Source organism: Puma concolor, chromosome C1 (genome assembly GCF_028749965.1).
Source record: "Puma concolor isolate L17-30 chromosome C1, mPumCon1.1.hap2, whole genome shotgun sequence".
NCBI lineage: Eukaryota > Metazoa > Chordata > Mammalia > Carnivora > Felidae > Puma > Puma concolor.
This window is the reverse complement of record NC_141674.1, coordinates 215108321-215119819: the sequence shown is the minus strand read 5'-3', so window position 1 is coordinate 215119819 and position 11499 is coordinate 215108321. Positions and strand designations below refer to the sequence as shown.

General features: G+C 54.1%; 1 pseudogene; it reads right to left on the bottom strand.

The window, feature by feature from the left end:
- On the bottom strand, positions 1–1363 carry LOC112848592 (stromal membrane-associated protein 1-like; annotated as a pseudogene).
- Between the last annotated feature and the right edge of the window lie 10136 nt (positions 1364–11499).

Genomic DNA, 11499 nt, shown 5'->3' with positions numbered 1-11499 from the left:
TCATTTCCACAGCTGTGTGCCGAGAGTCTGAACGGATGAGCTTCCGGGCCAGCCTGCTGTTGTGTTGGGGGCTGGCCAAAACCCATTGCAGGGTTCGTACCACTGATACCTGTGCCAGCCATTTGCTGATTCATCTGCGAGAGGTTCTGCTGGGGCCGTTGAGCTTGCGGCAGGCCAAGCTCACCCGAGGGTGCGCCCCTCTGTCCTACGGTTCCTCCTTGGGGGCCGACCACATTTGAAGGAAGTGACATCACACCGGTTCATGTGTTTCCCATAGACCCGCTGGGCCTGGGCATGCCCACCATCAGGCTGGCGCTCTGTCCCATCACATTTCCTAGAAGACCAGGAGCTGCAGGTGGAGGCACAGGCGTGCCCGTCGATGGAAAGCCTTGAAAGACAGACGGTGCTCGTGAGGCAAAGGGCATATTTGTGGGTCTCATAAGCACACCAGGAGTACTCTTCTGCCGAACGGTTCCTGTGCCACACAGAGAGAAGATGGAGTCTTTGGCGCGTTGCTTCTTCCCCACCTCTTCTGATTTTGTAGCTTGCTGAGTGAACAGATCGAGCACCCCAGATATTAACGTAGACAGAGTGGCAGCTGCAGGTATAGAGGACGTCCCTGGAGCTGGGGGCGTAGACGGTTGGAGGTAAGGGATTCGAAGTCATTGGTCCAAAGGTGTCCAGATCATCACTCAGGGCTGGCAGCGCGGTTGTGTTCCCATTGGTCACTGGTGCCTCAGCAGCGCCATCAGGTCCTAAAAGGTTGGCAGTGGGCTCTGCGACTTTTTTAGCGCTGGTACTTTTATTTTCAAATTTTTTTTAATGTTAATCTATTTTTGAGAGACAGAGAGAGAGACGGAGTATGAGCTGGTGAGGGGCAGGGAGAGAAGGGGACAGAGAATCTGAAGCAGGCTCCAGGCTCTGAGCTGTCAGCACAGAGCCCGACACGGGGCCCGAACCCACAAACTGTGAGATCGTGACCTGAGCTGAAGTTGGATGTTCAACCGACTGAGACACCCAGGCGCCCCTCTACCCGTGGTCTTCGAAAGTTCTCTGGAAGATTGGCTTTATAGAATAGTCTTGCTTTAGTATTTCCCATATCTCGCATGCCCTGTATCTGTCCTGGTGTCCACTGCGTCTAGGCTGACTGACTTGACCTTGGATAAATGAACCCCAAGATTTCTATGGATTCCAGCACATCTGATGCAAATAAACACACCAATATTCCAGGAAGCCCATGGAGGACCTTTGAGCTTGCAGTTCACGCACTGTGTGCTGTCTTCCTCCCTCAGCACCTTGGACAGGAAGAGCTGGCACTGTCGTTCAGCCTCTGACCCTCCTCATGGCAGGAGCACGTGGCCATCTCAGCAGCGGGGCGGGGACCCCTGGGAAGTTTCCGCGACGGCGGTGGTCACGGGCAGGAGCTGGGCGGGGTGAACGTACCTGGAGCCGTCAGGACCGCAGGTGGACTCTTTTTCATACATTTTTAGAGGTAGAGTTGCAGGACCAGAGAGAGAGAGACACACACACACACATCTCTATATTTTGGTACCTGCTGCCAGATTTGTCTCCGGTAATGCTGTAATTCTCATCCCTGGCGACGAAGCCTGTTCCCCTCTATCTGAGAGGCTGCGTGCGGCGAGGAGGGTGTCCTGTATGCCTCCCAGATAAACGTGGGGAGAAGCGGGGACAACTTAGAGGCTTAGAGAGGGTGAGGAGGGGTCCGCAAAGGGTGGCAGCGTGGAAGACTGGTTACACACTTGGGGGGGGTCGACCCTACCAATAAATATGCTGAAAATAACAAAAGGCACGTTTCTCACTCTCAGGGAGGGATGAACGAAAGGGGATGAATGCCGTGTTGGTTAGATTGCAATTGGAGGAATGACCCTGGGATCATGACCTGAGCTGAAATCAAGAATTGTATGCTCAACCCACGGAGCCACCCAGGTGCTCCAAAGAACTGCATTTTATTTATTTATTTATTTATTTATTTATTTATTTACTTACTTACTTACTTAATTTTATTTATTTAAATGTTTATTTTTGAGAGAGAGAGAGAGAAAGAGAATGAGAGGGGGAGGGGCAGAGAGAGGGGGAGACACAGAATCCGAAGCAGGCTCCAGGCTCTGAGCTGTCAGCACAGAGCCCGACGGGGCGGGGGGCTCCACTCAGGAGCCCTGAGATCATGACCCGAGCTGAAGTCGGACGCTTAACTGACTGAGCCACCCAGGCGCCCCCAAGGAACTGCACTTTAAAATGAAAAAAAAAAAAAAAAAAAAAAAAGGGGCGCCTGGGTGGCTCAGTCGGTTAAGCGGCCAACTTCGGCTCAGATCATGATCTCGCGGTCTGTGAGTTCGAGCCCCGCGTCGGGCTCTGTGCTGACAGCTCAGAGCCTGGAGCCTATTTTGGATTCTGTGTCTCCCTCTCCCTGACCCTCCCCCGTTCATGCTTTGTCTCTCTCTGTCTCAAAAATAAATAAACGTTAAAAAAAAAATGAAAAAAAATAGGAACAAATTTGACTGTTGAAACAAATTTCTAACTCCCCTCCTCCTCCCACCCTAACCAACCTCCAGAGGTAACCAGTGTTCACTTCAGAATCAGACGCAGGAAGAGACACGGAACACAGGCGCCCCTCCCGCCAGGCCCTGCTTCACTCCCCAGCCCGTGAGTTGCACGCTGGCCACGGCAGGGTGGGGGGCTGCGGGAGAACCTCAACCTGTTCTCCCGTCCTCAACTCCATGGAGGGGACTATGTGTCCCCCCTCTGCAGACTAGGAAGCTGAGGTCAGAGGAGGGAAGGGACTCGTCCAAGGTCACACATCCAAGTCCCTGCTCTTGCTGCAGCCGCCCTCTTTCACCGCAGAATGACCTCTGCTCGGGGAAAGAGCCAGCCTGGAGCCAGGTGGGGGCTGGGGTCCTCCTGGGTCCCTTTCCTGAGGGAGAGGGGTTCAGCCTGACTGAACTGGTTCTGCCCTAATAAAGGCCTGCTTGTTGCAGCCTGCTCTTTCCATCTTTGTTTACAGTGCTTGCACACAAACACACTTGAGAAGTTCGTGGGAACATGAGTGGCCGGAAGGCAGGATGCTAGCCTGAGGGTGGACAGGGCCTGCCGGGCCACCTACACGGGGATGGGGCCTGCCTCCTTCCTGTAACTCCTCTGGCCCTCTCTCTCTGCCTACTTCTCCTCCCAGGGGGTGGAGAAGCCTCTACATTATTGTCTCTTGCTGCCTCAGAAGAGAAATATTAAAAATCCCTTCATTTTTGCTCAGAAGAGGTACCAAGCTTCTGAGACATGCACCTACTTTCTTTTATTTGAAAAATAGTTCTCAGGTGCCAGCTAAATGCTTTCTGGGCACTCTACATCCTTATTTCACTGAATCCTCTCATGACTTCATGAGTAGGTCTGTTGTCATCTCCGCTTTACGGACGAGGAAACTGAGGCATAGAAAGTCTAAGCAACATGCACCCCTCCCCAAGAGCTTCAGAACAGAGGTTATAAAACTGCGTCCTTGGAAACTCACCTCACAGCCTCTGAGCTGCAACCACATGTCCTAACCCCTCGGAAGGCACCGAGCCCTAACTAGGAAACTCTTGAATTTTTTCCAAAAGTTCCAGAGCCAAATGGGTACCGACGCTGCTCTCCAGGGAAAGGCACTCAGTAGCTGCCCATGGGCTGGGAACATGGAGGGAACAGACCAGCCCATGGAAAGTGACACCTCTAAGCAGTTCAGGGCCACTAAGAACCAGGCAGGGCGGTTCTTGAAGACAACTCATAACCCAGCGAGGGAGAGGCAACATGGGCTTGGGAAGGGGGAACCAGGCTAGGCATGGCCACAAAAATCCAGTCTCTGAGGGGATGAATAATGCATGTGGACATTTATTTTTAAGTCTAGACTCTTGAGGGGCACCTGGGTGGCTCAGTCAGTTAAGCGCCTGACTTTGGCTCAGGTCATGATCTCACGGCTCATGGGTTCGAGCCCTGCGTCGGGCTCTGTGCTGACAGCTCAGAGCCTGGAGCCTGCTTCGGATTCTGTGTGTGTCTCTCTCTCTGCTCCTGTCCTGCTTGCACTGTCTCTCTGTCTCTGTCTCTCTCTCTCAAAAATAAACATTAAAAAAATTTTTGAGTCCAGACTCTTGAAATTTGATTGTCTTTGGAAATGGGGGATGTAGTGTCGGAACCATAGAGTAAAAGGTGGAAAGTTTTTTATTTGGATAAACTTAGTCCCGAATCCCACCTCCAGCACTTGTTAGCTACAGGACCTTGGGCAAGTTATTCAATGTTTCAGACTCACTGCTTCCTTGTGTTTAAGGCCAGTTTGTCATAACCTCCATCTTAAGGCAGCTGGCAAGAGTAACAGACATTTTGCTACTTGAGAACAGGCTGTTTAGAAGTCTGATTTTTTTTTTTTTTGAGTCCAAAAAGATCAGAAAAGGTTTAAACTTTCAGTTCTTGGATGTGGTTTCCCCAAGTATGAGGGTGAGCTGGTCTTTCCGAGTTTTAAAATCTGCAATCTCTTATCTTCCCTGCAGATGCGTGTTCTCCTGGGCATCGTTTTCCAAAAAGGTTTTGTCGGCTTAGTGAGCCTTTTAGACAAGTCACCACCCACCCCCAAAGTTGGGTCCCACTGTGCCCACATGAGCTGCTGGCCCCTTTTTCTGATGTTGGTGCATTTGAAGAGGCCTTGAACCTCTGAGTGGCAGGGACCCATGCGCTTTGCCTCAGCTGCGTGGCACTCAGGCTGTCTGCCAGCAATGATCCACGAAGTGGGAATCTGCCCTCCTCCACTCCAGAAGGCTCACCTGTCCCAAGCAGTGAGAACACCGGGGTCAGATCCAACTTCACTTCAGGGCATCCCAAGTCTCACCCGGGGCAGGAAGTCCAGGCAAGTGCCTTAAAAAGTAGGGATGTGGTCCCAGCCCAGGGCAAGCATCCGGAAGATGTAGGGCCACACCCCCAGGCCGTTTGGCTACATGCCTGGGGCGGTGGGCCACACCGAACAGCCTCCCTGGTCCTCCAGCTACCTGATAGTCTCCAGGAAATTCTGCCTTAATTAGAGCCAGTCTGGATATTTGCAAACCAAGATCCTCACATTGTGCACAGGAGCCCGCTATCGTTTGCAACCAGAATTTCGGTAGCGGCATCTCTTGGCCCACTGCCTTCAAGTGCTCAGATTCCTGCCTTCTTTTTACTTCGGGCCTGCTGTGTCCACACTGGGGTCCAGCCCTCCACCGCACACTCCCAGTGTCCCTGTGTTCCGCCCCTTGCCCCATGTCTCATGGTTGCTGGTTGATATGCCCGGCATTTTTCACTTACCTCATGATAACTCTAGAAAGATTCATTCCATATGCATGAGCAACTGTCCTTTTTCCACTACCTGCAGGTTTTGTAATTTATTTCCTCTGATTTCATGTTATATCCTTTGGAATCCTGAGCCTCTGTTTGCCAGCACTTCGAATATTTACTGCTTTTGTATCTGTTGACTGTGGAGGCCTTGGGAATGGCAATAACCTGATAAAATATAAAACCAACTAAAAGTCGTCTGCTTTCTATTATCAGATGTGCTAGATGAGAAGCGATTACTCCTCCCAGGTGGAATTAATGATATTCATGGGACACTGAAACTAAACCAGAATTGACGTATTTAGTGGTAAAGGGGCATTATGGCTGCCATTGACTCTCAGATTATGCCGGTATAAAAAAACTCAAAGGGAAGACAAAAACACTAAGGTAGACACAGCAAACCCATGTGACTAACGAGTCCCTAAGCCCTCTGACAGCAGTCACTGGCAGGAGGTCAGGAGCTTTGGTTATGAGCTAACCATGAGCATTCATAACAGGGAAGATCCCGGGAGGGGCCTCTCTGCGGGTAACTGAGAAGGCCGTGTGGACGAGCAGGTGCCAGCAGCACCAGTGACAAGTAGCCCCACCCCGGGGTGGGATGAAGGACACACAGACTCAGGACAAGAGAGACCCAGGCGTTTTCTGGCCCTCTCGATGTGCCACCTAAGTCTGTCCTCCCTTTGGCCACAAGTGGACTCTGTAGCCCAGTCCCTGCCCGAGAGACCGGGATGGTTCAGAGCCAGGCCGCATAGCCCTCAGACGGCAAGAAGACAGACAATTCGTCCCAAGTGGCCCTCTCCGTGGGCAGGAGAGGCAGAGGCGATGCTAACTGGAGGTCTTGGCCACTGGTCCCCGAGGTCCAACTGCAGGGCCTGGGCCTCCTGCACTGTGGCCAGGTTCCCCATAAGTTTGTGTTTTCCTTCTTCTCACTGGGGAGTAGCTTTCCTGCCCTAGGATGTTGGGGACCTTGCCCTTCCAAGCCCTGCTGAGCAAGCTTTTCTGTTCTCTAGCTTCCGCCCCAGCCCTGACTCCTGGCAGCTTTCTAGTATCTTTCAGAGAATTCTGAGCACAGTTACGGTTACCATTTCTTGAGTGTGTCAACCCTAGGTGTTTTAACCCACATTATCTCACTTAGCATCTAGAGAAGTAAGTGCTGTTCTTGCTTTTTTACAGACCAGGAAGCCGGTGTCTGGAGTGCACAGAGGCTTGTCTAAGGCCACACAGCCAGTTTGTGGCAGTACAAGCAAGGATTCTCCTCCAGGCCTCACTCTTCCTTGCCTTCCTTTGCCTTCTCTCTCCTTGGGAAGTGTGCTGGTTTCTGTGAGTGGATCCAGGCCTGGGGACTTGGGGAGTGCAGATGGCCACACACAGGCTGCATGGCTTACTGAGGTGCACTGGGGAACCCTCCCCACTCTGAAGGGACTCAGACCTTTCCTCCTCTCTCCCTTAGCCCTGGCCTGGCCCGGGTCCGGCCCAGCAGAGCCAGGTGACAGGTGTCTGACGTGGAGAAGTTCCTAGGTAAGCATGGGCACTCTCCCCACTCCGAATGTTTGCCATGCCCAGCTCTCCATGTTTGCTGAGCCTGATTACTGGTGGACTCTGGGCTGTCCCCACTGCCTTCAGAACAATTCCTCTCTCCCATCCAATACCTTGGTGTCCCCAAGCTCATCTCATCCTCCTTGTCTGGTCCCTGGAGGCAGTAGAGCAGGGGGAGGGGTGGGGGTGAATGGTGAATGTTCCAGAAGCTGCTCAGGTGGTGCCGGTGAAGACTTGGCTTGGGGCAGCTGCCCTTCTGTGGCTCTCAGCAGGGTGAGGAAAGGCTATGGAGCTAATCATGTACTTCAGGCCCTGCGAGCCCTGCACAGACTCCAGGACCTGAGAGGTTTCCCGGCTGCCTCCCGTAGACCCCTGAGGCATTTGCGATTGTGCACAGTGGGGCCCTTAACACCCTGGTCTGGGCAGATGCCCACCAGCCAGGCCAGGAGACTGAAATGTACACCCAGAAAACCTAAGATGCATTTACTCCAGGCTTCAGCCCTGCAGTACCCCAGCGAACGTGGCCCTGGAGAAGCTCCCTCAGGACGGAGCAGGGAGGCAGCAGTACACCTACCATCAGTTCCGATGGGACATGCTGCCATGGCGGTCTTGAGCTCAGGCCTGAGGCTGGGACACCCAGGGCCCTCTGAACAGTGCAGGGGTGGCTGTAGCCATGATGGCCATTGGGCCTCCCCTTCTGGGGGGGCTACCCCTGTATTTTAGCCTGGCATGGTCTTTGATTTCAGTTAATGTTGTGAATGATGCAGCCAGCTAAAGAATTCCTATTGGCAGGAACCGTTGTGTCTCTGTCAGGCAGAAATAGGTCCTTCCCTTTCCTTTCCTGGGCTCGGAGCACCTCCAATGAGTCCACCGTGGGTTTCAGGATGCTCAGAGTGTATGCAGAGTGGTGTGTGTGGTGGGAGTGTGATTCCAGTGATGGGGGCAGGGGTTGACCATGCTCATCACGTGCTAAGTACCACCCTGACCCCATGGTGGGCTGTTTCCCAGTGATGCTGCCTACCCTTCAACGCTCCTCTGATATAATAGCAGCTTGGACCTTGAAGGTTCTGGGTGGGGTCACTCATCTGGGGTGGAGTAGTTAATTCTCAGGGACACCCTAGAATTCTTTTCCCCAAAGACATCTGCCCCTGCACTGGCCTACAATTTCCCTGTGCCTGGGGTTGTGTTTACACGTGGGGTTCCTGGGAAGGCAGGGCTTCTGGAGGCTCTGAGAGAGTCTGACTCCCAGTTCCCAAGGCCAGACAGTGACTCATGGGGGAAGGGGAGGCAGGGAAAGTCTGGGGGGAAGAAGGTCACACCTCCACTTGTCATCACATAGACTCTTTTGAGTGCTGGCTGCATGCCAGCCCTGTGCTAAATCTTTGCACTGATGTTTCAAGGAACACATGGTTACACATTCCACCGGGAAGGAGAGTCAAGGCACAGAGGGGCTGATCTCTTTCCCATTCACACTGCTCAGGCAGCCCTTCTGGGTCCTGGGACTTGGTATTTAACCCCTTCCAGTGCTTCTCAAAGTGTGATTCTTAGGTTTGGGGCCGCCTGGAGGGTGTTCCTCGAAAATGAAGGTTGCTGGACCCTGCCCAGAATAAATGAATCAGACCCTGGGAAGAGGCCCAGGAGCCAGCATTTGGGCCTGCAAGATTCATGTATGTAGGCTCCCTAGAAGGTTCCTAATGAAATAACTTCCAGCTAAGGAGCTGGTTGGAGGAAGGGACAGAGCAGGGAAGGGGCTCCCTGCTGGAGTTCACCTGTCTACAGCTTCTGGGAGCAGGAGGAGGCTGGGATTCCAGCACTCATGAGTCTTCCCTTACAGTTCCCTCCTTCCCCCTTGAGCACCCTGCGGTGGGGTGAGAGGGATGGAGAAACATTTGAATGGATGAGAGGGAGGGTATTTGGGGGTGAGGGAATATAGTGGGGGGGGGGCAGGAAGGCAAGTGGGGCATGGGGCCAACACCAAGCTAGACTTTGGTATGTCCTTTTTCAGAAGGAAGTGAGGTGGGTGGCTGGGGAGGTTTTCCAGCAGAGGAGTGAGGTGTTGGGGGCTCCTACTGGGCAGTGGGAGGACAGACTGGAGGGAGGACGGAGGATCCCGCAGCAGGCAGAAGTCCTGGGAGGGCAGGAGGAGATGCTCAGGGACCGGGAACCCTAGGGAGAGGGGTGGAGACTGTTGCCCTGGGACTTGGGGCCCCAGAGAGGGAGAGGAGACCCTTTGGGGCACGTGGACTTTCAGGTGCGTCTGAAATGTGCGGCAGGAGGAGGCGGGGGCTGGAGAGACCCCATAATAAGGAGTTAGGGTAAAAGCACGCTGGAGACCCTGGCAAGGGTGTGAGAGCCAGACCACTCGCACTTCGTGTCTCTGAGGCTCGGTTTTCTCATCTGTAAAGGGGTTGTTGTGAGGGTTCCGTTAGGGTTCCGTGGGAGTTCGATAATGGTGCTCCTGGGAGTGTCGCGCCAGACGCCTGGAAACAACTAGGGGTGGGTGTGGGGACCCCAGATGAGGGTGTCTGGGTCCAGCGATGCGGGGGGAGCACCGCCCCCTGGTGGCGGTCCCTTTCGGGTCACCCAGACTACAGGCGGGGCGACGGGAAGGGCTACTTGGGGGCCAGTCGCCGTCCAGCCTCCAGTCGACTGGTTCCTGGCGCCGCGTCTGGGCGTCGGTCTCCGCCGCCCGCCGCGCGCCTCGATGTCTCCAGCCGCTTACGCGAGGGTAGGTGAACGCGATACCGCCGAGGCCAAGGGCGCGGGCGGCTGGACGGGGCGCGCGGGTGGCCTGGGGCTGGGGCGCGGGACTGGGAAGCGCGCACAGAGGGTCTCCCCAGGGCCGTAGGGATCGGAGGCACCCCCCTTCTCGGAGGACTCGCAGCCTCCGGGTTATTTCTGTCTTTGCCGGCCACGGGCGCTGCGACCGTTCCCGGTGGCGCAGAGATTCTCCCTCGAACCCTGCTCGGCGCCTGCGGGTCCCCAGCTCCTCCCCGCGGCTGCCCGCTCGGCCCTTGCCCCCAGCCTGGGAGGCGGGCAGGTGAACCGCCTGGATGGGTGAAAATGCGTTCCATCCCAGGGTGCGGGGATCAGGTGTGGGACTGGCAGGGAGGCTGGGGGAGACTTCTGGGTGGAGGTTCTGGTGAGGAGGAAGACATTCCGGATTAAGAATTCTTGGGGTCTGGGACAGAAAAGGACCTAGAAAGGAAGTTGAAATGTGGCCGCGCAGGTACATGGGCAACGGGGATGCCCCAAGCCCCCGTTGGCAAGAGGAAATGTAGGTGATGGAATAGGGAGACGATTCCAGGAAGAGAGCTTGAAAATCCGAGGTTGCCCTGGGGAGAGGGGTGGTGGCGATGGCGGGCTTGGCAAAAAGGCTAAGGAGGACAGTCCCCAGCTCCTGGCCTGTCCCACCAAACCGTCTGCCCAGCCGAATCTTGTTTCGGCCCCTGTTCCATCTCCCCTGGACGGTTCTTTTTTACATTTGTTTTTTAAAATATTTTATTTTTGAGTGATCTCCACACTCAGTGTGGGGCCCACGCTCGCAACCCTGCACCCTCTACCTACTGAGCCGGCCAGGTGCCCCTCCCTTGGACTAATCTTCCGTTTCCACGTGGGAAGTAAGGATAATGTTCCTATGCATTGATCTCGAGCACCTAAAACGTGCCAGGCACACCCCTTACAACTTGATATGTGTTCCCTCATTTAATCTTCACAGAAATTAGGGGGTAAGCTTTGTGGGCACCCCCGTTTCACAGATGAGGAGACTGAGGCACAGTGAGGTGAGGTCACAGCTAAAGTGTAGCAGAGTTGGCATCTGACCCCGAAGCAGCATGTTTGGCTCTGTGGTCTGGGTCCTTACCACTATATCCCACGGACTGGCAGAGATAGGGACCCAACAGAGGAGAGGGAGCCCCAGAACTAGCAGGGTCACGGTTGTCAAATATTTCAACGTTTAACAGCGCAGGTGATAGGAAACAGGAACACGAACCAGCTTTGGGGTTAGCATTCTAGTTTTTAGCCTTTGACCCCCTCGCTTTGTCCCCACAATGACTCAGTCCTCCTTGAGAGATGGCTGATAACCGGGCCCTTCTGTGTGTCAGGCAGGCCCTGAGCTAATACCTTTTGTAGCTTAAACTCCCTGCATCCTTGTAATAAGGAGACAGAAAGGTTCCCCTACAAATGGCCACACAGCCCAGAACTGAGGAGTTGGATTTGAATCCGGGCGGTTGCTTCCAGAGGCCTTGTTCTTAAAAACCGTACTGACAAGATACTGCATGTTGTGCCCATTTTACAGACGCCCAAACCGAGTCCCTCTCCCAAAGTCCAGGGCTTGAAAGGGGACAGACCCAAGGGGAGACTGCTGACTGCAAAGCCCATGCTCCGGAGGATCCATTGTTTATTTAAAGCTTCGGTGGATTGTGAAATTCATAACTGAGTCCTGCTTTTTAAAAATTTTTTTTTAATGTTTATTCATTTTTGAGAGACGGAGACAGAGAGTGAGTGGGGGAGGGGCCAAGAGAAAGGGAGACACAGGATCTGAAGCAGGCTCCAGGCTCTGAGCTGTCAGCACAGCGCCCGACGCGGGGCCCGAACCCACAAACTGCCAGATCATGACCTGAG